Source organism: Salmo salar, chromosome ssa02 (genome assembly GCF_905237065.1).
Source record: "Salmo salar chromosome ssa02, Ssal_v3.1, whole genome shotgun sequence".
NCBI classification, from domain to species: domain Eukaryota; kingdom Metazoa; phylum Chordata; class Actinopteri; order Salmoniformes; family Salmonidae; genus Salmo; species Salmo salar.
Window position 1 is genome coordinate 93545693 of NC_059443.1, and position 24380 is coordinate 93570072.

Below are 24380 nucleotides of genomic sequence, written 5' to 3' on the forward strand. Positions count from 1 at the left end.
AGGTCGGTATCGATATTTTTTCTTACACTTAACGATTTAATGTGCCTCGTTGGTGCAGCAGGCAGCGCGTCAGTCTCGTAATTTGAAGGTCGTGAGTTCGATCCTCACACTGGGCAGGAAAGTTTATAAAAAGACTGTTGTCTGATGGTGAAAATTAATTCTCAGTGGTTTTGGACTTTCAGACAATACATACTTTTGTCACGGTGGAAACCACATCTTAAGGTCCATATCAAATTGTTTTACTTTAGAATGAAATCATAGTTTTTTTCTCAGGTGTTGTGGTTTTTCAGACCATACATTTTGGCACGGTGCTTACAACGTCACTGTCAAAAAGTGAAGGTCGGTATTGATAATTTTTTCTTTCGATTTGTTGATTAGATGTGCCTCGTTAGCGCAGTAGGTAGCGCGTCAGTCTCATAATCTGAAGGTCGTGAGTTCGATCCTCACACAGGGCAGCAAAGCTTTTAATAAGAAAGTGTTGTCTGAAGATGAAGTGAAAATTAATTCTCAGTGGTTTTGGACTTCCAGACAATATATACTTTTGTCACAGTGGATACCACATCTTAAGGTCGATATCTATATTTTTTACTTTAGAATGAAATCATTGTTTTTTTCTCAGGTGTTGTGGTTTTTCAGACCATACATTTTGGCACGGTGCTTACAACGTCACTGTCAAAAAGTGAAAGTCGTTATCGATATTTTTCTTTACGCTTAATGTTTAAAAGTGCCTCGTTGGCGCAGCAGGCAGCGCGTCAGTCTCATAATCTGAAGGTCGTGAGTTCGATCCTCACACGGGGCAGCAAAGCTTTTAAAAAAACAGTGTTTTCTGAAGATGAAGTGAAAATTAATTCTCAGTGGAATTGGACGTTCAGACGATACATACTCTTGTCACGGTGCTTACAACGTCACTGTCAAAATCTGAAGGTCGGTATCCATATCTATATTTTTTACTTTAGAATGAAATCATTGTTTTTTTCTTAGGTGTTGTGGACTTTCAGACCATACATTTTGGCACGGTGCTTACAACGTCACTGTCAAAATCTGAAGGTCGGTATCTATATTTTTCTTACACTTAATGCTTTAATGTGCCTCGTTGGTGCAGCATGCAGCGCGTCAGTCTCATAATCTGAAGGTCGTGAGTTAGATCCTCACACGGGGCAGCAAAGATTTTAAAAAGAAAGTGTTGTCTGAAGAATAAGTGACAATTAATTCTCAGATGTTTTGGACTTTCAGACAATACATACTTTTGTTTCGGTGGATACCACATCTTAAGGTCGATATGTATATTTCTTACTTTCGAATGAAATCATAGTTTTTTTCTCAGGTGTTGTGGACTTTCAGACCATACATTTTGGCACGGTGCTTACAACGTCAGTGTCAAAATCTGAAGGTCGGTATCGATATTTTTTCTTACACTTAACGATTTAATGTGCCTCGTTGGTGCAGCAGGCAGCGCCTCAGTCTCGTAATTTGAAGGTCGTGAGTTCGATCCTCACGCTGGGCAGGAAAGTTTATAAAAAGACTGTTGTCTGATGGTGAAAATTAATTCTCAGTGGTTTTGGACTTTCAGACAATACATACTTTTGTCACGGTGGAAACCACATCTTAAGGTCCATATGAAATTGTTTTACTTTAGAATGAAATCATAGTTTTTTTCTCAGGTGTTGTGGTTTTTCAGACCATACATTTTGGCACGGTGCTTACAACGTCACTGTCAAAAAGTGAAGGTCGGTATCGATAATTTTTTATTTCGATTTCATGATTAAATGTGCTTCGTTAGCGCAGTAGGTAGCGCGTCAGTATCATAATCTGAAGGTCGTGAGTTAGATCCTCACACGGGGCAGCAAAGATTTTGAAAAGAAAGTGTTGTCTGAAGAATAAGTGACAATTAATTCTCAGATGTTTTGGACTTTCATAACAATACATACTTTTGTTTCGGTGGATACCACATCTTAAGGTCGATATCTATATTTCTTACTTTCGAATGAAATCATAGTTTTTTTCTCAGGTGTTGTGGACTTTCAGACCATACATTTTGGCACGGTGCTTACAACGTCAGCGTCAAAATCTGAAGGTCGGTATCGATATTTTTTCTTACACTTAAAGATTTAATGTGCCTCGTTGGTGCAGCAGGCAGCGCGTCAGTCTCGTAATTTGAAGGTCGTGAGTTCGATTCTCACACGGGGCAGCAAAGCTTATAAAAAGACTGTTGTCTGATGGTGAAAATAAATTCTCAGTGGTTTTGGACTTTCAGACAATACATACTTTTGTCACGGTGGAAACCACATCTTAAGGTCGATATCAAATTGTTTTACTTTAGAATGAAATCATAGTTTTTTCTCAGGTGTTGTGGTTTTTCAGACCATACAGTTTGGCACGGTGCTTACAACGTCACTGTCAAAAAGTGAAGGTCGGTATCGATAATTTTTTCTTTAGATTTGTTGATTAAATGTGCTTCGTTAGCGCAGTAGGTAGCGCGTCAGTCTCATAATGTGAAGGTCGCGAGTTCGATCCTCACACGGGGCAGCAAAGATTTTAAAAAGAAAGTGTTCTCTGAAGATGAAGTGAAATTTAATTCTCAGATGTTTTGGACTTTCAGACAATACATACTTTTGTCACGGTGGAAACCACATCTTAAGGTCGATATCAAATTGTTTTACTTTAGAATGAAATCATTGTTTTTTTCTCAGGTGTTGTGGTTTTTCAGACCATACATTTTGGCACGGTGCTTACAACGTCACTGTCAAAAAGTGAAGGTCGGTATTGATATTTTTTTCTTTCGATTTGTCGATTAAATGTGCTTCGTTAGCGCAGTAGGTAGCGCGTCAGTCTCATAATCTGAAGGTCGTGAGTTCGATCCTCACACGGGGCAGCAAAGTTTTTAAAAAGACAGTGTTGTCTGAAGATGAAGTGAAAATTAATTCTCAGTTGTTTTGGACTTTCAGACAATACATACTTTTGTCACAGTGGATACCACATCTTAAGGTCGATATCTATATTTTTTACTTTAGAATGAAATCATATTTTTTTTCTCAGGTGATGTGGACTTTCAGACCATACATTTTGGCACGGTGCTTACAACGTCACTGTCAAAATCTGAAGGTCGTTATCGATATTTTTCTTTACGCTTAATGTTTAGAAGTGCCTCGTTGGCGCAGCAGGCAGCGCGTCAGTCTCATAATCTGAAGGTCGTGAGTTCGATCCTCACACGGGCGCAAAGCTTATAAAAAGACAGTGTTGTCTGAAGGTGACAATTAATTCTCAGTGTTTTTGGACTTTCAGACAATACATACTTTTGTCACGGTGGAAACCACATCTTAAGGTCGATATCAAATTGTTTTACTTTAGAATGAAATCATTGTTTTTTTCTCAGGTGTTGTGGTTTTTCAGACCATACATTTTGGCACGGTGCTTACAACGTCACTGTCAAAAAGTGAAGGTCGGTATTGATAATTTTCTCTTTCGAATTGTTGATTAGATGTGCCTCGTTAGCGCAGTAGGTAGCGCCTCAGTCTCATAATCTGAAGGTCGTGAGTTAGATCCTCACACGGGGCAGCAAAGATTTTAAAAAGAAAGTGTTGTCTGAAGAATAAGTGACAATTAATTCTCAGATGTTTTGGACTTTCAGACAATACATACTTTTGTTTCGGTGGATACCACATCTTAAGGTCGATATCTATATTTCTTACTTTCGAATGAAATCATAGTTTTTTTCTCAGGTGTTGTGGTTTTTCAGACCATACATTTTGGCACGGTGCTTACAACGTCACTGTCAAAAAGTGAAAGTCGTTATCGATATTTTTTCTTTACGCTTAATGTTTAAAAGTGCCTCGTTGGCGCAGCAGGCAGCGCGTCAGTCTCATAATTTGAAGGTCGTGAGTTCGATCCTCACACGGGGCAGCAAAGCTTTTAAAAAAACAGTGTTTTCTGAAGATGAAGTGAAAATTAATTCTCAGTGGAATTGGACGTTCAGACGATACATACTTTTGTCACGGTGCTTACAACGTCACTGTCAAAATCTGAAGGTCGGTATCCATATCTATATTTTTTACTTTAGAATGAAATCATTGTTTTTTTCTTAGGTGTTGTGGACTTTCAGACCATACATTTTGGCACGGTGCTTACAACGTCACTGTCAAAATCTGAAGGTCGGTATCTATATTTTTCTTACACTTAATGCTTTAATGTGCCTCGTTGGTGCAGCATGCAGCGCGTCAGTCTCATAATCTGAAGGTCGTGAGTTAGATCCTCACACGGGGCAGCAAAGATTTTAAAAAGAAAGTGTTGTCTGAAGAATAAGTGACAATTAATTCTCAGATGTTTTGGACTTTCAGACAATACATACTTTTGTTTCGGTGGATACCACATCTTAAGGTCGATATCTATATTTCTTACTTTCGAATGAAATCATAGTTTTTTCTCAGGTGTTGTGGACTTTCAGACCATACATTTTGGCACGGTGCTTACAACGTCAGTGTCAAAATCTGAAGGTCGGTATCGATATTTTTTCTTACACTTAACGGTTTAATGTGCCTCGTTGGTGCAGCAGGCAGCGCGTCAGTCTCGTAATTTGAAGGTCGTGAGTTCGATCCTCACACTGGGCAGGAAAGTTTATAAAAAGACTGTTGTCTGATGGTGAAAATTAATTCTCAGTGGTTTTGGACTTTCAGACAATACATACTTTTGTCACGGTGGAAACCACATCTTAAGGTCCATATAAAATTGTTTTACTTTAGAATGAAATCATAGTTTTTTTCTCAGGTGTTGTGGTTTTTCAGACCATACATTTTGGCACGGTGCTTACAACGTCACTGTCAAAAAGTGAAGGTCGGTATCGATAATTTTTTATTTCGATTTCATGATTAAATGTGCTTCGTTAGCGCAGTAGGTAGCGCGTCAGTCTCATAATGTGAAGGTCGCGAGTTCGATCCTCACACGGGGCAGCAAAGATTTTAAAAAGAAAGTGTTCTCTGAAGATGAAGTGAAATTTAATTCTCAGATGTTTTGGACTTTCAGACAATACATACTTTTGTCACGGTGGAAACCACATCTTAAGGTCGATATCAAATTGTTTTACTTTAGAATGAAATCATTGTTTTTTTCTCAGGTGTTGTGGTTTTTCAGACCATACATTTTGGCACGGTGCTTACAACGTCACTGTCAAAAAGTGAAGGTCGGTATTGATATTTTTTTCTTTCGATTTGTCGATTAAATGTGCTTCGTTAGCGCAGTAGGTAGCGCGTCAGTCTCATAATCTGAAGGTCGTGAGTTCGATCCTCACACGGGGCAGCAAAGTTTTTAAAAAGACAGTGTTGTCTGAAGATGAAGTGAAAATTAATTCTCAGTTGTTTTGGACTTTCAGACAATACATACTTTTGTCACAGTGGATACCACATCTTAAGGTCGATATCTATATTTTTTACTTTAGAATGAAATCATATTTTTTTTCTCAGGTGTTGTGGACTTTCAGACCATACATTTTGGCACGGTGCTTACAACGTCACTGTCAAAATCTGAAGGTCGTTATCGATATTTTTTCTTTACGCTTAATGTTTAGAAGTGCCTCGTTGGCGCAGCAGGCAGCGCGTCAGTCTCATAATCTGAAGGTCGTGAGTTCGATCCTCACACGGGGCGCAAAGCTTATAAAAAGACAGTGTTGTCTGAAGGTGACAATTAATTCTCAGTGTTTTTGGACTTTCAGACAATACATACTTTTGTCACGGTGGAAACCACATCTTAAGGTCGATATCAAATTGTTTTACTTTAGAATGAAATCATTGTTTTTTTCTCAGGTGTTGTGGTTTTTCAGACCATACATTTTGGCACGGTGCTTACAACGTCACTGTCAAAAAGTGAAGGTCGGTATTGATAATTTTCTCTTTCGAATTGTTGATTAGATGTGCCTCGTTAGCGCAGTAGGTAGCGCCTCAGTCTCATAATCTGAAGGTCGTGAGTTAGATCCTCACACGGGGCAGCAAAGATTTTAAAAAGAAAGTGTTGTCTGAAGAATAAGTGACAATTAATTCTCAGATGTTTTGGACTTTCAGACAATACATACTTTTGTTTCGGTGGATACCACATCTTAAGGTCGATATCTATATTTCTTACTTTCGAATGAAATCATAGTTTTTTTCTCAGGTGTTGTGGTTTTTCAGACCATACATTTTGGCACGGTGCTTACAACGTCACTGTCAAAAAGTGAAAGTCGTTATCGATATTTTTTCTTTACGCTTAATGTTTAAAAGTGCCTCGTTGGCGCAGCAGGCAGCGCGTCAGTCTCATAATTTGAAGGTCGTGAGTTCGATCCTCACACGGGGCAGCAAAGCTTTTAAAAAAACAGTGTTTTCTGAAGATGAAGTGAAAATTAATTCTCAGTGGAATTGGACGTTCAGACGATACATACTTTTGTCACGGTGCTTACAACGTCACTGTCAAAATCTGAAGGTCGGTATCCATATCTATATTTTTTACTTTAGAATGAAATCATTGTTTTTTTCTTAGGTGTTGTGGACTTTCAGACCATACATTTTGGCACGGTGCTTACAACGTCACTGTCAAAATCTGAAGGTCGGTATCTATATTTTTCTTACACTTAATGCTTTAATGTGCCTCGTTGGTGCAGCATGCAGCGCGTCAGTCTCATAATCTGAAGGTCGTGAGTTAGATCCTCACACGGGGCAGCAAAGATTTTAAAAAGAAAGTGTTGTCTGAAGAATAAGTGACAATTAATTCTCAGATGTTTTGGACTTTCAGACAATACATACTTTTGTTTCGGTGGATACCACATCTTAAGGTCGATATCTATATTTCTTACTTTCGAATGAAATCATAGTTTTTTTCTCAGGTGTTGTGGACTTTCAGACCATACATTTTGGCACGGTGCTTACAACGTCAGTGTCAAAATCTGAAGGTCGGTATCGATATTTTTTCTTACACTTAACGGTTTAATGTGCCTCGTTGGTGCAGCAGGCAGCGCGTCAGTCTCGTAATTTGAAGGTCGTGAGTTCGATCCTCACACTGGGCAGGAAAGTTTATAAAAAGACTGTTGTCTGATGGTGAAAATTAATTCTCAGTGGTTTTGGACTTTCAGACAATACATACTTTTGTCACGGTGGAAACCACATCTTAAGGTCCATATCAAATTGTTTTACTTTAGAATGAAATCATAGTTTTTTTCTCAGGTGTTGTGGTTTTTCAGACCATACATTTTGGCACGGTGCTTACAACGTCACTGTCAAAAAGTGAAGGTCGGTATCGATAATTTTTTATTTCGATTTCATGATTAAATGTGCTTCGTTAGCGCAGTAGGTAGCGCGTCAGTCTCATAATGTGAAGGTCGCGAGTTCGATCCTCACACGGGGCAGCAAAGATTTTAAAAAGAAAGTGTTCTCTGAAGATGAAGTGAAATTTAATTCTCAGATGTTTTGGACTTTCAGACAATACATACTTTTGTCACGGTGGAAACCACATCTTAAGGTCGATATCAAATTGTTTTACTTTAGAATGAAATCATTGTTTTTTTCTCAGGTGTTGTGGTTTTTCAGACCATACATTTTGGCACGGTGCTTACAACGTCACTGTCAAAAAGTGAAGGTCGGTATTGATATTTTTTTCTTTCGATTTGTCGATTATATGTGCTTCGTTAGCGCAGTAGGTAGCGCGTCAGTCTCATAATCTGAAGGTCGTGAGTTCGATCCTCACACGGGGCAGCAAAGTTTTTAAAAAGACAGTGTTGTCTGAAGATGAAGTGAAAATTAATTCTCAGTTGTTTTGGACTTTCAGACAATACATACTTTTGTCACAGTGGATACCACATCTTAAGGTCGATATCTATATTTTTTACTTTAGAATGAAATCATATTTTTTTTCTCAGGTGATGTGGACTTTCAGACCATACATTTTGGCACGGTGCTTACAACGTCACTGTCAAAATCTGAAGGTCGTTATCGATATTTTTTCTTTACGCTTAATGTTTAGAAGTGCCTCGTTGGCGCAGCAGGCAGCGCGTCAGTCTCATAATCTGAAGGTCGTGAGTTCGATCCTCACACGGGGCGCAAAGCTTATAAAAAGACAGTGTTGTCTGAAGGTGACAATTAATTCTCAGTGTTTTTGGACTTTCAGACAATACATACTTTTGTCACGGTGGAAACCACATCTTAAGGTCGATATCAAATTGTTTTACTTTAGAATGAAATCATTGTTTTTTTCTCAGGTGTTGTGGTTTTTCAGACCATACATTTTGGCACGGTGCTTACAACGTCACTGTCAAAAAGTGAAGGTCGGTATTGATAATTTTCTCTTTCGAATTGTTGATTAGATGTGCCTCGTTAGCGCAGTAGGTAGCGCCTCAGTCTCATAATCTGAAGGTCGTGAGTTAGATCCTCACACGGGGCAGCAAAGATTTTAAAAAGAAAGTGTTGTCTGAAGAATAAGTGACAATTAATTCTCAGATGTTTTGGACTTTCAGACAATACATACTTTTGTTTCGGTGGATACCACATCTTAAGGTCGATATCTATATTTCTTACTTTCGAATGAAATCATAGTTTTTTTCTCAGGTTTTGTGGTTTTTCAGACCATACATTTTGGCACGGTGCTTACAACGTCACTGTCAAAAAGTGAAAGTCGTTATCGATATTTTTTCTTTACGCTTAATGTTTAAAAGTGCCTCGTTGGCGCAGCAGGCAGCGCGTCAGTCTCATAATTTGAAGGTCGTGAGTTTGATCCTCACACGGGGCAGCAAAGCTTTTAAAAAAACAGTGTTTTCTGAAGATGAAGTGAAAATTAATTCTCAGTGGAATTGGACGTTCAGACGATACATACTTTTGTCACGGTGCTTACAACGTCACTGTCAAAATCTGAAGGTCGGTATCCATATCTATATTTTTTACTTTAGAATGAAATCATTGTTTTTTTCTTAGGTGTTGTGGACTTTCAGACCATACATTTTGGCACGGTGCTTACAACGTCACTGTCAAAATCTGAAGGTCGGTATCTATATTTTTTCTTACACTTAATGCTTTAATGTGCCTCGTTGGTGCAGCATGCAGCGCGTCAGTCTCATAATCTGAAGGTCGTGAGTTAGATCCTCACACGGGGCAGCAAAGATTTTAAAAAGAAAGTGTTGTCTGATGGTGAAAATTAATTCTCAGTGGTTTTGGACTTTCAGACAATACATACTTTTGTCACGGTGGAAACCACATCTTAAGGTCCATATCAAATTGTTTTACTTTAGAATGAAATCATAGTTTTTTTCTCAGGTGTTGTGGTTTTTCAGACCATACATTTTGGCACGGTGCTTACAACGTCACTGTCAAAAAGTGAAGGTCGGTATCGATAATTTTTTATTTCGATTTCATGATTAAATGTGCTTCGTTAGCGCAGTAGGTAGCGCGTCAGTATCATAATCTGAAGGTCGTGAGTTAGATCCTCACACGGGGCAGCAAAGATTTTAAAAAGAAAGTGTTGTCTGAAGAATAAGTGACAATTAATTCTCAGATGTTTTGGACTTTCATAACAATACATACTTTTGTTTCGGTGGATACCACATCTTAAGGTCGATATCTATATTTCTTACTTTCGAATGAAATCATAGTTTTTTTCTCAGGTGTTGTGGACTTTCAGACCATACATTTTGGCACGGTGCTTACAACGTCAGCGTCAAAATCTGAAGGTCGGTATCGATATTTTTTCTTACACTTAAATATTTAATGTGCCTCGTTGGTGCAGCAGGCAGCGCGTCAGTCTCGTAATTTGAAGGTCGTGAGTTCGATTCTCACACGGGGCAGCAAAGCTTATAAAAAGACTGTTGTCTGATGGTGAAAATAAATTCTCAGTGGTTTTGGACTTTCAGACAATACATACTTTTGTCACGGTGGAAACCACATCTTAAGGTCGATATCAAATTGTTTTACTTTAGAATGAAATCATAGTTTTTTTCTCAGGTGTTGTGGTTTTTCAGACCATACAGTTTGGCACGGTGCTTACAACGTCACTGTCAAAAAGTGAAGGTCGGTATCGATAATTTTTTCTTTAGATTTGTTGATTAAATGTGCTTCGTTAGCGCAGTAGGTAGCGCGTCAGTCTCATAATGTGAAGGTCGTGAGTTCGATCCTCACACGGGGCAGCAAAGATTTTAAAAAGAAAGTGTTCTCTGAAGATGAAGTGAAATTTAATTCTCAGATGTTTTGGACTTTCAGACAATACATACTTTTGTCACGGTGGAAACCACATCTTAAGGTCGATATCTATATTTCTTACTTTCGAATGAAATCATAGTTTTTTTCTCAGGTGTTGTGGACTTTCAGACCATACATTTTGGCACGGTGCTTACAACGTCAGTGTCAAAATCTGAAGGTCGGTATCGATATTTTTTCTTACACTAAACGGTTTAATGTGCCTCGTTGGTGCAGCAGGCAGCGCGTCAGTCTCGTAATTTGAAGGTCGTGAGTTCGATCCTCACACTGGGCAGGAAAGTTTATAAAAAGACTGTTGTCTGATGGTGAAAATTAATTCTCAGTGGTTTTGGACTTTCAGACAATACATACTTTTGTCACGGTGGAAACCACATCTTAAGGTCCATATCAAATTGTTTTACTTTAGAATGAAATCATAGTTTTTTTCTCAGGTGTTGTGGTTTTTCAGACCATACATTTTGGCACGGTGCTTACAACGTCACTGTCAAAAAGTGAAGGTCGGTATCGATAATTTTTATTTCGATTTCATGATTAAATGTGCTTCGTTAGCGCAGTAGGTAGCGCGTCAGTATCATAATCTGAAGGTCGTGAGTTAGATCCTCACACGGGGCAGCAAAGATTTTAAAAAGAAAGTGTTGTCTGAAGAATAAGTGACAATTAATTCTCAGATGTTTTGGACTTTCATAACAATACATACTTTTGTTTCGGTGGATACCACATCTTAAGGTCGATATCTATATTTCTTACTTTCGAATGAAATCATAGTTTTTTTCTCAGGTGTTGTGGACTTTCAGACCATACATTTTGGCACGGTGCTTACAACGTCAGCGTCAAAATCTGAAGGTCGGTATCGATATTTTTCTTACACTTAAATATTTAATGTGCCTCGTTGGTGCAGCAGGCAGCGCGTCAGTCTCGTAATTTGAAGGTCGTGAGTTCGATTCTCACATGGGGCAGCAAAGCTTATAAAAAGACTGTTGTCTGATGGTGAAAATAAATTCTCAGTGGTTTTGGACTTTCAGACAATACATACTTTTGTCACGGTGGAAACCACATCTTAAGGTCGATATCAAATTGTTTTACTTTAGAATGAAATCATAGTTTTTTTCTCAGGTGTTGTGGTTTTTCAGACCATACAGTTTGGCACGGTGCTTACAACGTCACTGTCAAAAAGTGAAGGTCGGTATCGATCATTTTTTCTTTAGATTTGTTGATTAAATGTGCTTCGTTAGCGCAGTAGGTAGCGCGTCAGTCTCATAATGTGAAGGTCGCGAGTTCGATCCTCACACGGGGCAGCAAAGATTTTAAAAAGAAAGTGTTCTCTGAAGATGAAGTGAAATTTAATTCTCAGATGTTTTGGACTTTCAGACAATACATACTTTTGTCACGGTGGAAACCACATCTTAAGGTCGATATCAAATTGTTTTACTTTAGAATGAAATCATTGTTTTTTTCTCAGGTGTTGTGGTTTTTCAGACCATACATTTTGGCACGGTGCTTACAACGTCACTGTCAAAAAGTGAAAGTCGTTATCGATATTTTTTCTTTACGCTTAATGTTTAAAAGTGCCTCGTTGGCGCAGCAGGCAGAGCGTCAGTCTCATAATCTGAAGGTCGTGAGTTCGATCCTCACACGGGGCAGCAAAGCTTTTAAAAAAACAGTGTTTTCTGAAGATGAAGTGAAAATTAATTCTCAGTGGTATTGGACGTTCAGACGATACATACTTTTGTCACGGTGCTTACAACATCACTGTCAAAATCTGAAGGTCGGAATCCATATCTATATTTTTTACTTTAGAATGAAATCATTGTTTTTTTCTCAGGTGATGTGGACTTTCAGACCATACATTTTGGCACGGTGCTTACAACGTCACTGTCAAAATCTGAAGGTCGTTATCGATATTTTTTCTTTACGCTCAATGTTTAAAAGTGCCTCGTTGGCGCAGCAGGCAGTGCGTCAGTCTCATAATCTGAAGGTCGTGAGTTCGATCCTCACACGGGGCAGCAAAGCTTATAGAAAGACAGTGTTGTCTGAAGGTGAAAATTAATTCTCACTGGTTTTGGACTTTCAGACAATACATACTTTTGTCACGGTGGAAACCACATCTTAAGGTCGATATCAAATTGTTTTACTTTAGAATGAAATCATTGTTTTTTTCTCAGGTATTGTGGACTTTCAGACCATACATTTTGGCACGGTGCGTACAACGTCACTGTCAAAAAGTGAAGGTCGGTATCGCTAATTTTTTCTTTCGATTTGTTGATTAAATGTGCTTCGTTAGCGAAGTAGGTAGCGCGTCAGTCTCATAAGCTGAAGGTTGTGAGTTCGATCCTCACACGGGGCAGCAAACCTTATAAAAAGACAGTGTTGTCTGAAAGTGAAAATTAATTCTCAGTGGTTTTGGACTTCCAGACAATATATACTTTTGTCACAGTGGATACCACATCTTAAGGTCGATATCTATATTTTTTACTTTAGAATGAAATCATTGTTTTTTTCTCAGGTGTTGTGGTTTTTCAGACCATACATTTTGGCACGGTGCTTACAACGTCACTGTCAAAAAGTGAAGGTCGGTATTGATAATTTTCTCTTTCGAATTGTTGATTAGATGTGCCTCGTTAGCGCAGTAGGTAGCGCCTCAGTCTCATAATCTGAAGGTCGTGAGTTCGATCCTTCACACGGGGCAGCAATGCTGTTAATAAGAAAGTGTTGTCTGAAGATGAAGTGAAAATTAATTCTCAGTGGTTTTGGACTTCCAGACAATACATACTTTTGTCACAGTGGATAGCACATCTTAAGGTCGATATCTATATTTTTTACTTTAGAATGAAATCATTGTTTTTTTCTCAGGTGTTGTGGTTTTTCAGACCATACATTTTGGCACGGTGCTTACAACGTCACTGTCAAAAAGTGAAAGTCGTTATCGATATTTTTTCTTTACGCTTAATGTTTAAAAGTGCCTCGTTGGCGCAGCAGGCAGAGCGTCAGTCTCATAATCTGAAGGTCGTGAGTTCGATCCTCACACGGGGCAGCAAAGCTTTTAAAAAAACAGTGTTTTCTGAAGATGAAGTGAAAATTAATTCTCAGTGGTATTGGACGTTCAGACGATACATACTTTTGTCACGGTGCTTACAACATCACTGTCAAAATCTGAAGGTCGGAATCCATATCTATATTTTTTACTTTAGAATGAAATCATTGTTTTTTTCTCAGGTGATGTGGACTTTCAGACCATACATTTTGGCACGGTGCTTACAACGTCACTGTCAAAATCTGAAGGTCGTTATCGATATTTTTTCTTTACGCTCAATGTTTAAAAGTGCCTCGTTGGCGCAGCAGGCAGTGCGTCAGCCTCATAATCTGAAGGTCGTGAGTTCGATCCTCACACGGGGCAGCAAAGCTTATAGAAAGACAGTGTTGTCTGAAGGTGAAAATTAATTCTCACTGGTTTTGGACTTTCAGACAATACATACTTTTGTCACGGTGGAAACCACATCTTAAGGTCGATATCAAATTGTTTTACTTTAGAATGAAATCATTGTTTTTTTCTCAGGTGTTGTGGTTTTTCAGACCATACCTTTTGGCACGGTGCTTACAACGTCACTGTCAAAAAGTGAAGGTCGGTATTGATAATTTTTTCTTTCGAATTGTTGATTAGATGTGCCTCGTTAGCACAGTAGGTAGCGCCTCAGTCTCATAATCTGAAGGTCGTGAGTTCGATCCTCACACGGGGCAGCAATGCTGTTAATAGGAAAGTATTGTCTGAAGATGAAGTGAAAATTAATTCTCAGTGGTTTTGGACTTCCAGACAATACATACTTTTGTCACGGTGGATACCACATCTTAAGGTATATATCTATATTTTTTACTTTAGAATGAAATCATAGTTTTTTTCTCAGGTATTGTGGACTTTCAGACCATACATTTTGGCACGGTGCTTACAACGTCACTGTCAAATAGTGAAGGTCGGTATCGCAAATTTTTCTTTCGATTTGTTGATTAAATGTGCTTCGTTAGCGAGGTAGGTAGTGCGCCAGTCTCATAAGCTGAAGGTTGTGAGTTCGATCCTCACACGAGGCAGCAAACCTTATAAAAAGACAGTGTTGTCTGAAGGTGAAAATTAATTCTCAGTGGTTTTGGACATTCAGACAATACATACTTTTGTCACGGTGGAAACCACATCTTAAGGTCGATATCAAATTGTTTTACTTTAGAATGAAATCATTGTTTTTTTCTCAGGTGTTGTGGTTTTTCAGACCATACATTTTGGCACGGTGCTTACAACGTCACTGTCAAAAAGTGAAGGTCGGTATCGATATTTTTTCTTACACTAAACGGTTTAATGTGCCTCGTTGGTGCAGCAGGCAGCGCGTCAGTCTCGTAATTTGAAGGTCGTGAGTTCGATCCTCACACTGGGCAGGAAAGTTTATAAAAAGACTGTTGTCTGATGGTGAAAATTAATTCTCAGTGGTTTTGGACTTTCAGACAATACATACTTTTGTCACGGTGGAAACCACATCTTAAGGTCCATATCAAATTGTTTTACTTTAGAATGAAATCATAGTTTTTTCTCAGGTGTTGTGGTTTTTCAGACCATACATTTTGGCACGGTGCTTACAACGTCACTGTCAAAAAGTGAAGGTCGGTATCGATAATTTTTTATTTCGATTTCATGATTAAATGTGCTTCGTTAGCGCAGTAGGTAGCGCGTCAGTATCATAATCTGAAGGTCGTGAGTTAGATCCTCACACGGGGCAGCAAAGATTTTAAAAAGAAAGTGTTGTCTGAAGAATAAGTGACAATTAATTCTCAGATGTTTTGGACTTTCATAACAATACATACTTTTGTTTCGGTGGATACCACATCTTAAGGTCGATATCTATATTTCTTACTTTCGAATGAAATCATAGTTTTTTTCTCAGGTGTTGTGGACTTTCAGACCATACATTTTGGCACGGTGCTTACAACGTCAGCGTCAAAATCTGAAGGTCGGTATCGATATTTTTCTTACACTTAAATATTTAATGTGCCTCGTTGGTGCAGCAGGCAGCGCGTCAGTCTCGTAATTTGAAGGTCGTGAGTTCGATTCTCACACGGGGCAGCAAAGCTTATAAAAAGACTGTTGTCTGATGGTGAAAATAAATTCTCAGTGGTTTTGGACTTTCAGACAATACATACTTTTGTCACGGTGGAAACCACATCTTAAGGTCGATATCAAATTGTTTTACTTTAGAATGAAATCATAGTTTTTTTCTCAGGTGTTGTGGTTTTTCAGACCATACAGTTTGGCACGGTGCTTACAACGTCACTGTCAAAAAGTGAAGGTCGGTATCGATCATTTTTTCTTTAGATTTGTTGATTAAATGTGCTTCGTTAGCGCAGTAGGTAGCGCGTCAGTCTCATAATGTGAAGGTCGCGAGTTCGATCCTCACACGGGGCAGCAAAGATTTTAAAAAGAAAGTGTTCTCTGAAGATGAAGTGAAATTTAATTCTCAGATGTTTTGGACTTTCAGACAATACATACTTTTGTCACGGTGGAAACCACATCTTAAGGTCGATATCAAATTGTTTTACTTTAGAATGAAATCATTGTTTTTTTCTCAGGTGTTGTGGTTTTTCAGACCATACATTTTGGCACGGTGCTTACAACGTCACTGTCAAAAAGTGAAAGTCGTTATCGATATTTTTTCTTTACGCTTAATGTTTAAAAGTGCCTCGTTGGCGCAGCAGGCAGAGCGTCAGTCTCATAATCTGAAGGTCGTGAGTTCGATCCTCACACGGGGCAGCAAAGCTTTTAAAAAAACAGTGTTTTCTGAAGATGAAGTGAAAATTAATTCTCAGTGGTATTGGACGTTCAGACGATACATACTTTTGTCACGGTGCTTACAACATCACTGTCAAAATCTGAAGGTCGGAATCCATATCTATATTTTTTACTTTAGAATGAAATCATTGTTTTTTCTCAGGTGATGTGGACTTTCAGACCATACATTTTGGCACGGTGCTTACAACGTCACTGTCAAAATCTGAAGGTCGTTATCGATATTTTTCTTTACGCTCAATGTTTAAAAGTGCCTCGTTGGCGCAGCAGGCAGTGCGTCAGTCTCATAATCTGAAGGTCGTGAGTTCGATCCTCACACGGGGCAGCAAAGCTTATAGAAAGACAGTGTTGTCTGAAGGTGAAAATTAATTCTCACTGGTTTTGGACTTTCAGACAATACATACTTTTGTCACGGTGGAAACCACATCTTAAGGTCGATATCAAATTGTTTTACTTTAGAATGAAATCATTGTTTTTTCTCAGGTGTTGTGGTTTTTCAGACCATACCTTTTGGCACGGTGCTTACAACGTCACTGTCAAAAAGTGAAGGTCGGTATTGATAATTTTTTCTTTCGAATTGTTGATTAGATGTGCCTCGTTAGCACAGTAGGTAGCGCCTCAGTCTCATAATCTGAAGGTCGTGAGTTCGATCCTCACACGGGGCAGCAATGCTGTTAATAGGAAAGTATTGTCTGAAGATGAAGTGAAAATTAATTCTCAGTGGTTTTGGACTTCCAGACAATACATACTTTTGTCACGGTGGATACCACATCTTAAGGTATATATCTATATTTTTTACTTTAGAATGAAATCATAGTTTTTTTCTCAGGTATTGTGGACTTTCAGACCATACATTTTGGCACGGTGCTTACAACGTCACTGTCAAATAGTGAAGGTCGGTATCGCAAATTTTTTCTTTCGATTTGTTGATTAAATGTGCTTCGTTAGCGAGGTAGGTAGTGCGCCAGTCTCATAAGCTGAAGGTTGTGAGTTCGATCCTCACACGAGGCAGCAAACCTTATAAAAAGACAGTGTTGTCTGAAGGTGAAAATTAATTCTCAGTGGTTTTGGACATTCAGACAATACATACTTTTGTCACGGTGGAAACCACATCTTAAGGTCGATATCAAATTGTTTTACTTTAGAATGAAATCATTGTTTTTTTCTCAGGTGTTGTGGTTTTTCAGACCATACATTTTGGCACGGTGCTTACAACGTCACTGTCAAAAAGTGAAGGTCGGTATTGATAATTTTTTCTTTCGATTTGTTGATTAGGTCTGCCTCGTTAGCGCAGTAGGTAGCACGTCAGTCTCATAATCTGAAGGTCGTGAGTTCGATCCTCACACGGGGCAGCAAAGCTTTTAATAAGAAAGTGTTGTCTGAAGATGAAGTGAAAATTAATTCTCAGTGGTTTTGGACTTCCAGACAAGATATACTTTTGTCACAGTGGATACCACATCTTAAGGTCGATATCTATATTTTTTACTTTAGAATGAAATCATTGTTTTTTTCTCAGGTGTTGTGGTTTTTCAGACCATACATTTTGGCACGGTGCTTACAACGTCACTGTCAAAAAGTGAAAGTCGTTATCGATATTTTTTCTTTACGCTTAATGTTTAAAAGTGCCTCGTTGGCGCAGCAGGCAGCGCGTCAGTCTCATAATCTGAAGGTCGTGAGTTCGATCCTCACACGGGGCAGCAAAGCTTTTAAAAAAACACTGTTTTCTGAAGATGAAGTGAAAATTAATTCTCAGTGGAATTGGACGTTCAGACGATACATACTTTTGTCACGGTGCTTACAACGTCACTGTCAAAATCTGAAGGTCGGTATCCATATCTATATTTTTTACTTTAGAATGAAATCATTGTTTGTTTCTTAGGTGTTGTGGACTTTCAGACCATACATTTTGGCACGGTGCTTACAACGTCACTGTCAAAATCTGAAGGTCGGTATCTATATTTTTTCTTACACTTAATGCTTTAATGTGCCTCGTTGGTGCAGCATGCAGCGCGTCAGTCTCATAATCTGAAGGTCTTGAGTTAGATCCTCACACGGGGCAGCAAAGATTTTAAAAAGAAAGTGTTGTCTGAAGAATAAGTGACAATTAATTCTCAGATGTTTTGGACTTTCAGACAATACATACTTTTGTTTCGGTGGATACCACATCTTAAGGTCGATATCTATATTTCATACTTTCGAATGAAATCATAGTTTTTTTCTCAGGTGTTGTGGACTTTCAGACCATACATTTTGGCATGGTGCTTACAACGTCAGTGTCAAAATCTGAAGGTCGGTATCGATATTTTTTCTTACACTTAACGATTTAATGTGCCTCGTTGGTGCAGCAGGCAGCGCGTCAGTCTCGTAATTTGAAGGTCGTGAGTTCGATTCTCACACGGGGCAGCAAAGCTTATAAAAAGACTGTTGTCTGATGGTGAAAATAAATTCTCAGTGGTTTTGGACTTTCAGACAATACATACTTTTGTCACAGTGGATACCACATCTTAAGGTCGATATCTATATTTTTTACTTTAGAATGAAATCATTGTTTTTTTCTCAGGTGATGTGGACTTTCAGACCATACATTTTGGCACAGTGCTTACAACGTTACTGTCAAAATCTGAAGGTCGTTATCGATATTTTTTCTTTACACTTAACGTTTAAATGTGCCTCGTTGGCGCAGCAGGCAGCGCGTCAGTCTCATAATCTGAAGGTCGTGAGTTCGATCCTCACACGGGGTAGCAAAGCTTATAAAAAGACAGTGTTGTCTGAAGGTGAAAATTAATTCTCAGTGGTTTTGGACTTTCAGACAATACATACTTTTGTCACGGTGGAAACCACATCTTAAGGTCGATATCAAATTGTTTTACTTTAGAATGAAATCATATTTTTTTTCTCAGGTGTTGTGGACTTTCAGACCATACATTTTGGCACGGTGCTTACAACGTCACTGTCAAAATCTGAAGGTCGTTATCGATATTTTTTCTTTACGCTCAATGTTTAAAAGTGCCTCGTTGGCGCAGCAGGCAGTGCGTCAGTCTCATAATCTGAAGGTCGTGAGTTCGATCCTCACACGGGGCAGCAAAGCTTATAGAAAGACAGTGTTGTCTGAAGGTGAAAATTAATTCTCACTGGTTTTGGACTTTCAGACAATACATACTTTTGTCACGGTGGAAACCACATCTTAAGGTCGATATCAAATTGTTTTACTTTAGAATGAAATCATTGTTTTTTTCTCAGGTGTTGTGGTTTTTCAGACCATACCTTTTGGCACGGTGCTTACAACGTCACTGTCAAAAAGTGAAGGTCGGTATTGATAATTTTTTCTTTCGAATTGTTTATTAGATGTGCCTCGTTAGCACAGTAGGTAGCGCCTCAGTCTCATAATCTGAAGGTCGTGAGTTCGATCCTCACACGGGGCAGCAATCCTGTTAATAAGAAAGTGTTGTCTGAAGATGAAGTGAAAATTAATTCTCAGTGGTTTTGGACTTCCAGACAATACATACTTTTGTCACGGTGGATACCACATCTTAAGGTATATATCTATATTTTTTTCTTTAGAATGAAATCATAGTTTTTTTCTCAGGTATTGTGGACTTTCAGACCATACATTTTGGCACGGTGCTTACAACGTCACTGTCAAAAAGTGAAGGTCGGTATCGCTAATTTTTTCTTTCGATTTGTTGATTAAATGTCCTTCGTTAGCGAGGTAGGTAGCGCGCCAGTCTCATAAGCTGAAGGTTGTGAGTTCGATCCTCACACGAGGCAGCAAACCTTATAAAAAGACAGTGTTGTGTAAAGGTGAAAATTAATTCTCAGTGGTTTTGGACTTTCAGACAATACATACTTTTGTCACGGTGGAAACCACATCTTAAGGTCGATATCAAATTGTTTTACTTTAGAATGAAATCATTGTTTTTTTCTCAGGTGTTGTGGTTTTTCAGACCATACATTTTGGCACGGTGCTTACAACGTCACTGTCAAAAAGTGAAAGTCGTTATCGATATTTTTTCTTTACGCTTAATGTTTAAAAGTGCCTCGTTGGCGCAGCAGGCAGAGCGTCAGTCTCATAATCTGAAGGTCGTGAGTTCGATCCTCACACGGGGCAGCAAAGCTTTTAAAAAAACAGTGTTTTCTGAAGATGAAGTGAAAATTAATTCTCAGTGGTATTGGACGTTCAGACGATACATACTTTTGTCACGGTGCTTACAACATCACTGTCAAAATCTGAAGGTCGGAATCCATATCTATATTTTTTACTTTAGAATGAAATCATTGTTTTTTTCTCATGTGATGTGGACTTTCAGACCATACATTTTGGCACGGTGCTTACAACGTCACTGTCAAAATCTGAAGGTCGTTATCGATATTTTTCTTTACGCTCAATGTTTAAAAGTGCCTCGTTGGCGCAGCAGGCAGTGCGTCAGTCTCATAATCTGAAGGTCATGATTTCGATCCTCACACGGGGCAGCAAAGCTTATAGAAAGAGAGTGTTGTCTGAAGGTGAAAATTAATTCTCAGTGGTTTTGGACTTTCACACAATACATACTTTTGTCACGGTGGAAACCACATCTTAAGGTCGATATCAAATTGTTTTACTTTAGAATGAAATCATTGTTTTTTTCTCAGGTGTTGTGGTTTTTCAGACCATACCTTTTGGCACGGTGCTTACAACGTCACTGTCAAAAAGTGAAGGTCGGTATTGATAATTTTTTCTTTCGATTTGTTGATTAGATGTGCCTCGTTAGCGCAGTAGGTAGCGCCTCAGTCTCATAATCTGAAGGTCGCGAGTTCGATCCTCACACGGGGCAGCAATGATGTTAATAGGAAAGTGTTGTCTGAAGATGAAGTGAAAATTAATTCTCAGTGGTTTTGGACTTCCAGACAATACATACTTTTGTCACGGTGGAAACCACATCTTAAGGTCTATATCTATATTTTTTACTTTAGAATGAAATCATAGTTTTTTTCTCAGGTGTTGTGGACTTTCAGACCATACATTTTGGCACGGTGCTTACAACGTCACTGTCAAAAAGTGAAGGTCGGTATCGCAAATTTTTCTTTCGATTTGTTGATTAAATGTGCTTCGTTAGCGAGGTAGGTAGCGCGCCAGTCTCATAAGCTGAAGGTAGTGAGTTCGATCATCACACGGGGCAGCAAAGCTTTTAAAAAGAGAGTGTTGTCTGAATGTGAAAATTAATTCTCAGTGGTTTTGGACTTTCAGACAATACATACTTTTGTCACGGTGGAAACCACATCTTAAGGTCGATATCAAATTGTTTTACTTTAGAATGAAATCATTGTTTTTTTCTCAGGTGTTGTTGTTTTTCAGACCATACATTTTGGCACGGTGCTTACAACGTCACTGTCAAAAAGTGAAGGTCGGTATTGATAATTTTTTCTTTCGATTTGTTGATTAGGTCTGCCTCGTTAGCGCAGTAGGTAGCACGTCAGTCTCATAATCTGAAGGTCGTGAGTTCGATCCTCACACGGGGCAGCAAAGCTTTTAATAAGAAAGTGTTGTCTGAAGATGAAGTGAAAATTAATTCTCAGTGGTTTTGGACTTCCAGACAAGATATACTTTTGTCACAGTGGATACCACATCTTAAGGTCGATATCTATATTTTTTACTTTAGAATGAAATCATTGTTTTTTTCTCAGGTGTTGTGGTTTTTCAGACCATACATTTTGGCACGGTGCTTACAACGTCACTGTCAAAAAGTGAAAGTCGTTATCGATATTTTTCTTTACGCTTAATGTTTAAAAGTGCCTCGTTGGCGCAGCAGGCAGCGCGTCAGTCTCATAATCTGAAGGTCGTGAGTTCGATCCTCACACGGGGCAGCAAAGCTTTTAAAAAAACACTGTTTTCTGAAGATGAAGTGAAAATTAATTCTCAGTGGAATTGGACGTTCAGACGATACATACTTTTGTCACGGTGCTTACAACGTCACTGTCAAAATCTGAAGGTCGGTATCCATATCTATATTTTTTACTTTAGAATGAAATCATTGTTTGTTTCTTAGGTGTTGTGGACTTTCAGACCATACATTTTGGCACGGTGCTTACAACGTCACTGTCAAAATCTGAAGGTCGGTATCTATATTTTTTCTTACACTTAATGCTTTAATGTGCCTCGTTGGTGCAGCATGCAGCGCGTCAGTCTCATAATCTGAAGGTCTTGAGTTAGATCCTCACACGGGGCAGCAAAGATTTTAAAAAGAAAGTGTTGTCTGAAGAATAAGTGACAATTAATTCTCAGATGTTTTGGACTTTCAGACAATACATACTTTTGTTTCGGTGGATACCACATCTTAAGGTCGATATCTATATTTCATACTTTCGAATGAAATCATAGTTTTTTTCTCAGGTGTTGTGGACTTTCAGACCATACATTTTGGCATGGTGCTTACAACGTCAGTGTCAAAATCTGAAGGTCGGTATCGATATTTTTCTTACACTTAACGATTTAATGTGCCTCGTTGGTGCAGCAGGCAGCGCGTCAGTCTCGTAATTTGAAGGTCGTGAGTTCGATTCTCACACGGGGCAGCAAAGCTTATAAAAAGACTGTTGTCTGATGGTGAAAATAAATTCTCAGTGGTTTTGGACTTTCAGACAATACATACTTTTGTCACAGTGGATACCACATCTTAAGGTCGATATCTATATTTTTTACTTTAGAATGAAATCATTGTTTTTTTCTCAGGTGATGTGGACTTTCAGACCATACATTTTGGCACAGTGCTTACAACGTTACTGTCAAAATCTGAAGGTCGTTATCGATATTTTTTCTTTACACTTAACGTTTAAATGTGCCTCGTTGGCGCAGCAGGCAGCGCGTCAGTCTCATAATCTGAAGGTCGTGAGTTCGATCCTCACACGGGGTAGCAAAGCTTATAAAAAGACAGTGTTGTCTGAAGGTGAAAATTAATTCTCAGTGGTTTTGGACTTTCAGACAATACATACTTTTGTCACGGTGGAAACCACATCTTAAGGTCGATATCAAATTGTTTTACTTTAGAATGAAATCATATTTTTTTTCTCAGGTGTTGTGGACTTTCAGACCATACATTTTGGCACGGTGCTTACAACGTCACTGTCAAAATCTGAAGGTCGTTATCGATATTTTTTCTTTACGCTCAATGTTTAAAAGTGCCTCGTTGGCGCAGCAGGCAGTGAGTCAGTCTCATAATCTGAAGGTCGTGAGTTCGATCCTCACACGGGGCAGCAAAGCTTATAGAAAGACAGTGTTGTCTGAAGGTGAAAATTAATTCTCACTGGTTTTGGACTTTCAGACAATACATACTTTTGTCACGGTGGAAACCACATCTTAAGGTCGATATCAAATTGTTTTACTTTAGAATGAAATCATTGTTTTTTTCTCAGGTGTTGTGGTTTTTCAGACCATACCTTTTGGCACGGTGCTTACAACGTCACTGTCAAAAAGTGAAGGTCGGTATTGATAATTTTTTCTTTCGAATTGTTTATTAGATGTGCCTCGTTAGCACAGTAGGTAGCGCCTCAGTCTCATAATCTGAAGGTCGTGAGTTCGATCCTCACACGGGGCAGCAATCCTGTTAATAAGAAAGTGTTGTCTGAAGATGAAGTGAAAATTAATTCTCAGTGGTTTTGGACTTCCAGACAATACATACTTTTGTCACGGTGGATACCACATCTTAAGGTATATATCTATATTTTTTTCTTTAGAATGAAATCATAGTTTTTTTCTCAGGTATTGTGGACTTTCAGACCATACATTTTGGCACGGTGCTTACAACGTCACTGTCAAAAAGTGAAGGTCGGTATCGCTAATTTTTTCTTTCGATTTGTTGATTAAATGTCCTTCGTTAGCGAGGTAGGTAGCGCGCCAGTCTCATAAGCTGAAGGTTGTGAGTTCGATCCTCACACGAGGCAGCAAACCTTATAAAAAGACAGTGTTGTGTAAAGGTGAAAATTAATTCTCAGTGGTTTTGGACATTCAGACAATACATACTTTTGTCACGGTGGAAACCACATCTTAAGGTCGATATCAAATTGTTTTACTTTAGAATGAAATCATTGTTTTTTTCTCAGGTGTTGTGGTTTTTCAGACCATACATTTTGGCACGGTGCTTACAACGTCACTGTCAAAAAGTGAAGGTCGGTATTGATTATTTTTTCTTTCGATTTGTTGATTAGGTGTGCCTCGTTAGCGCAGTAGGTACCGCGTCAGTCTCATAATCTGAAGGTCGTCAGTTCGATCCTCACACGGGGCAGCAAAGCTTTTAATAAGAAAGTGTTGTCTGAAGATGAAGTGAAAATTAATTCTCAGTGGTTTTGGACTTCCAGACAATATATACTTTTGTCACAGTGGATACCACATCTTA

At 38.6% G+C, this 24380-nt stretch overlaps 22 non-coding genes across 22 annotated transcripts; all 22 read left to right on the forward strand.

Moving 5' to 3' along the window:
- The first annotated feature begins 43 nt into the window (after window positions 1-43).
- trnat-cgu (transfer RNA threonine (anticodon CGU)) lies at window positions 44-116 on the forward strand. The gene has a single exon. It is a non-coding gene; the product is annotated as a tRNA-Thr (tRNA).
- Window positions 117-382: 266 nt separating this feature from the next.
- trnam-cau (transfer RNA methionine (anticodon CAU)) lies at window positions 383-455 on the forward strand. Its single transcript has one exon. It is a non-coding gene; the product is annotated as a tRNA-Met (tRNA).
- A 271-nt stretch (window positions 456-726) lies between these two features.
- Window positions 727-799, forward strand: trnam-cau (transfer RNA methionine (anticodon CAU)). Its single transcript has one exon. It is a non-coding gene; the product is annotated as a tRNA-Met (tRNA).
- A 1316-nt stretch (window positions 800-2115) lies between these two features.
- Window positions 2116-2188, forward strand: trnat-cgu (transfer RNA threonine (anticodon CGU)). The gene has a single exon. It is a non-coding gene; the product is annotated as a tRNA-Thr (tRNA).
- Window positions 2189-2799: 611 nt separating this feature from the next.
- trnam-cau (transfer RNA methionine (anticodon CAU)) lies at window positions 2800-2872 on the forward strand. The gene has a single exon. It is a non-coding gene; the product is annotated as a tRNA-Met (tRNA).
- A 1659-nt stretch (window positions 2873-4531) lies between these two features.
- On the forward strand, window positions 4532-4604 carry trnat-cgu (transfer RNA threonine (anticodon CGU)). The gene has a single exon. It is a non-coding gene; the product is annotated as a tRNA-Thr (tRNA).
- Window positions 4605-5216: 612 nt separating this feature from the next.
- Window positions 5217-5289, forward strand: trnam-cau (transfer RNA methionine (anticodon CAU)). Its single transcript has one exon. It is a non-coding gene; the product is annotated as a tRNA-Met (tRNA).
- Window positions 5290-5561: 272 nt separating this feature from the next.
- trnam-cau (transfer RNA methionine (anticodon CAU)) lies at window positions 5562-5634 on the forward strand. The gene has a single exon. It is a non-coding gene; the product is annotated as a tRNA-Met (tRNA).
- Window positions 5635-6951: 1317 nt separating this feature from the next.
- trnat-cgu (transfer RNA threonine (anticodon CGU)) lies at window positions 6952-7024 on the forward strand. The gene has a single exon. It is a non-coding gene; the product is annotated as a tRNA-Thr (tRNA).
- Window positions 7025-7636: 612 nt separating this feature from the next.
- Window positions 7637-7709, forward strand: trnam-cau (transfer RNA methionine (anticodon CAU)). The gene has a single exon. It is a non-coding gene; the product is annotated as a tRNA-Met (tRNA).
- Window positions 7710-7981: 272 nt separating this feature from the next.
- trnam-cau (transfer RNA methionine (anticodon CAU)) lies at window positions 7982-8054 on the forward strand. The gene has a single exon. It is a non-coding gene; the product is annotated as a tRNA-Met (tRNA).
- Window positions 8055-9714: 1660 nt separating this feature from the next.
- On the forward strand, window positions 9715-9787 carry trnat-cgu (transfer RNA threonine (anticodon CGU)). The gene has a single exon. It is a non-coding gene; the product is annotated as a tRNA-Thr (tRNA).
- Window positions 9788-10397: 610 nt separating this feature from the next.
- On the forward strand, window positions 10398-10470 carry trnat-cgu (transfer RNA threonine (anticodon CGU)). The gene has a single exon. It is a non-coding gene; the product is annotated as a tRNA-Thr (tRNA).
- Window positions 10471-11079: 609 nt separating this feature from the next.
- On the forward strand, window positions 11080-11152 carry trnat-cgu (transfer RNA threonine (anticodon CGU)). The gene has a single exon. It is a non-coding gene; the product is annotated as a tRNA-Thr (tRNA).
- Window positions 11153-14542: 3390 nt separating this feature from the next.
- On the forward strand, window positions 14543-14615 carry trnat-cgu (transfer RNA threonine (anticodon CGU)). Its single transcript has one exon. It is a non-coding gene; the product is annotated as a tRNA-Thr (tRNA).
- Window positions 14616-15224: 609 nt separating this feature from the next.
- On the forward strand, window positions 15225-15297 carry trnat-cgu (transfer RNA threonine (anticodon CGU)). Its single transcript has one exon. It is a non-coding gene; the product is annotated as a tRNA-Thr (tRNA).
- A 1999-nt stretch (window positions 15298-17296) lies between these two features.
- trnam-cau (transfer RNA methionine (anticodon CAU)) lies at window positions 17297-17369 on the forward strand. The gene has a single exon. It is a non-coding gene; the product is annotated as a tRNA-Met (tRNA).
- A 272-nt stretch (window positions 17370-17641) lies between these two features.
- On the forward strand, window positions 17642-17714 carry trnam-cau (transfer RNA methionine (anticodon CAU)). The gene has a single exon. It is a non-coding gene; the product is annotated as a tRNA-Met (tRNA).
- Window positions 17715-18347: 633 nt separating this feature from the next.
- trnat-cgu (transfer RNA threonine (anticodon CGU)) lies at window positions 18348-18420 on the forward strand. The gene has a single exon. It is a non-coding gene; the product is annotated as a tRNA-Thr (tRNA).
- A 3021-nt stretch (window positions 18421-21441) lies between these two features.
- trnam-cau (transfer RNA methionine (anticodon CAU)) lies at window positions 21442-21514 on the forward strand. The gene has a single exon. It is a non-coding gene; the product is annotated as a tRNA-Met (tRNA).
- A 271-nt stretch (window positions 21515-21785) lies between these two features.
- trnam-cau (transfer RNA methionine (anticodon CAU)) lies at window positions 21786-21858 on the forward strand. The gene has a single exon. It is a non-coding gene; the product is annotated as a tRNA-Met (tRNA).
- A 632-nt stretch (window positions 21859-22490) lies between these two features.
- Window positions 22491-22563, forward strand: trnat-cgu (transfer RNA threonine (anticodon CGU)). The gene has a single exon. It is a non-coding gene; the product is annotated as a tRNA-Thr (tRNA).
- Window positions 22564-24380: the final 1817 nt, after the last annotated feature.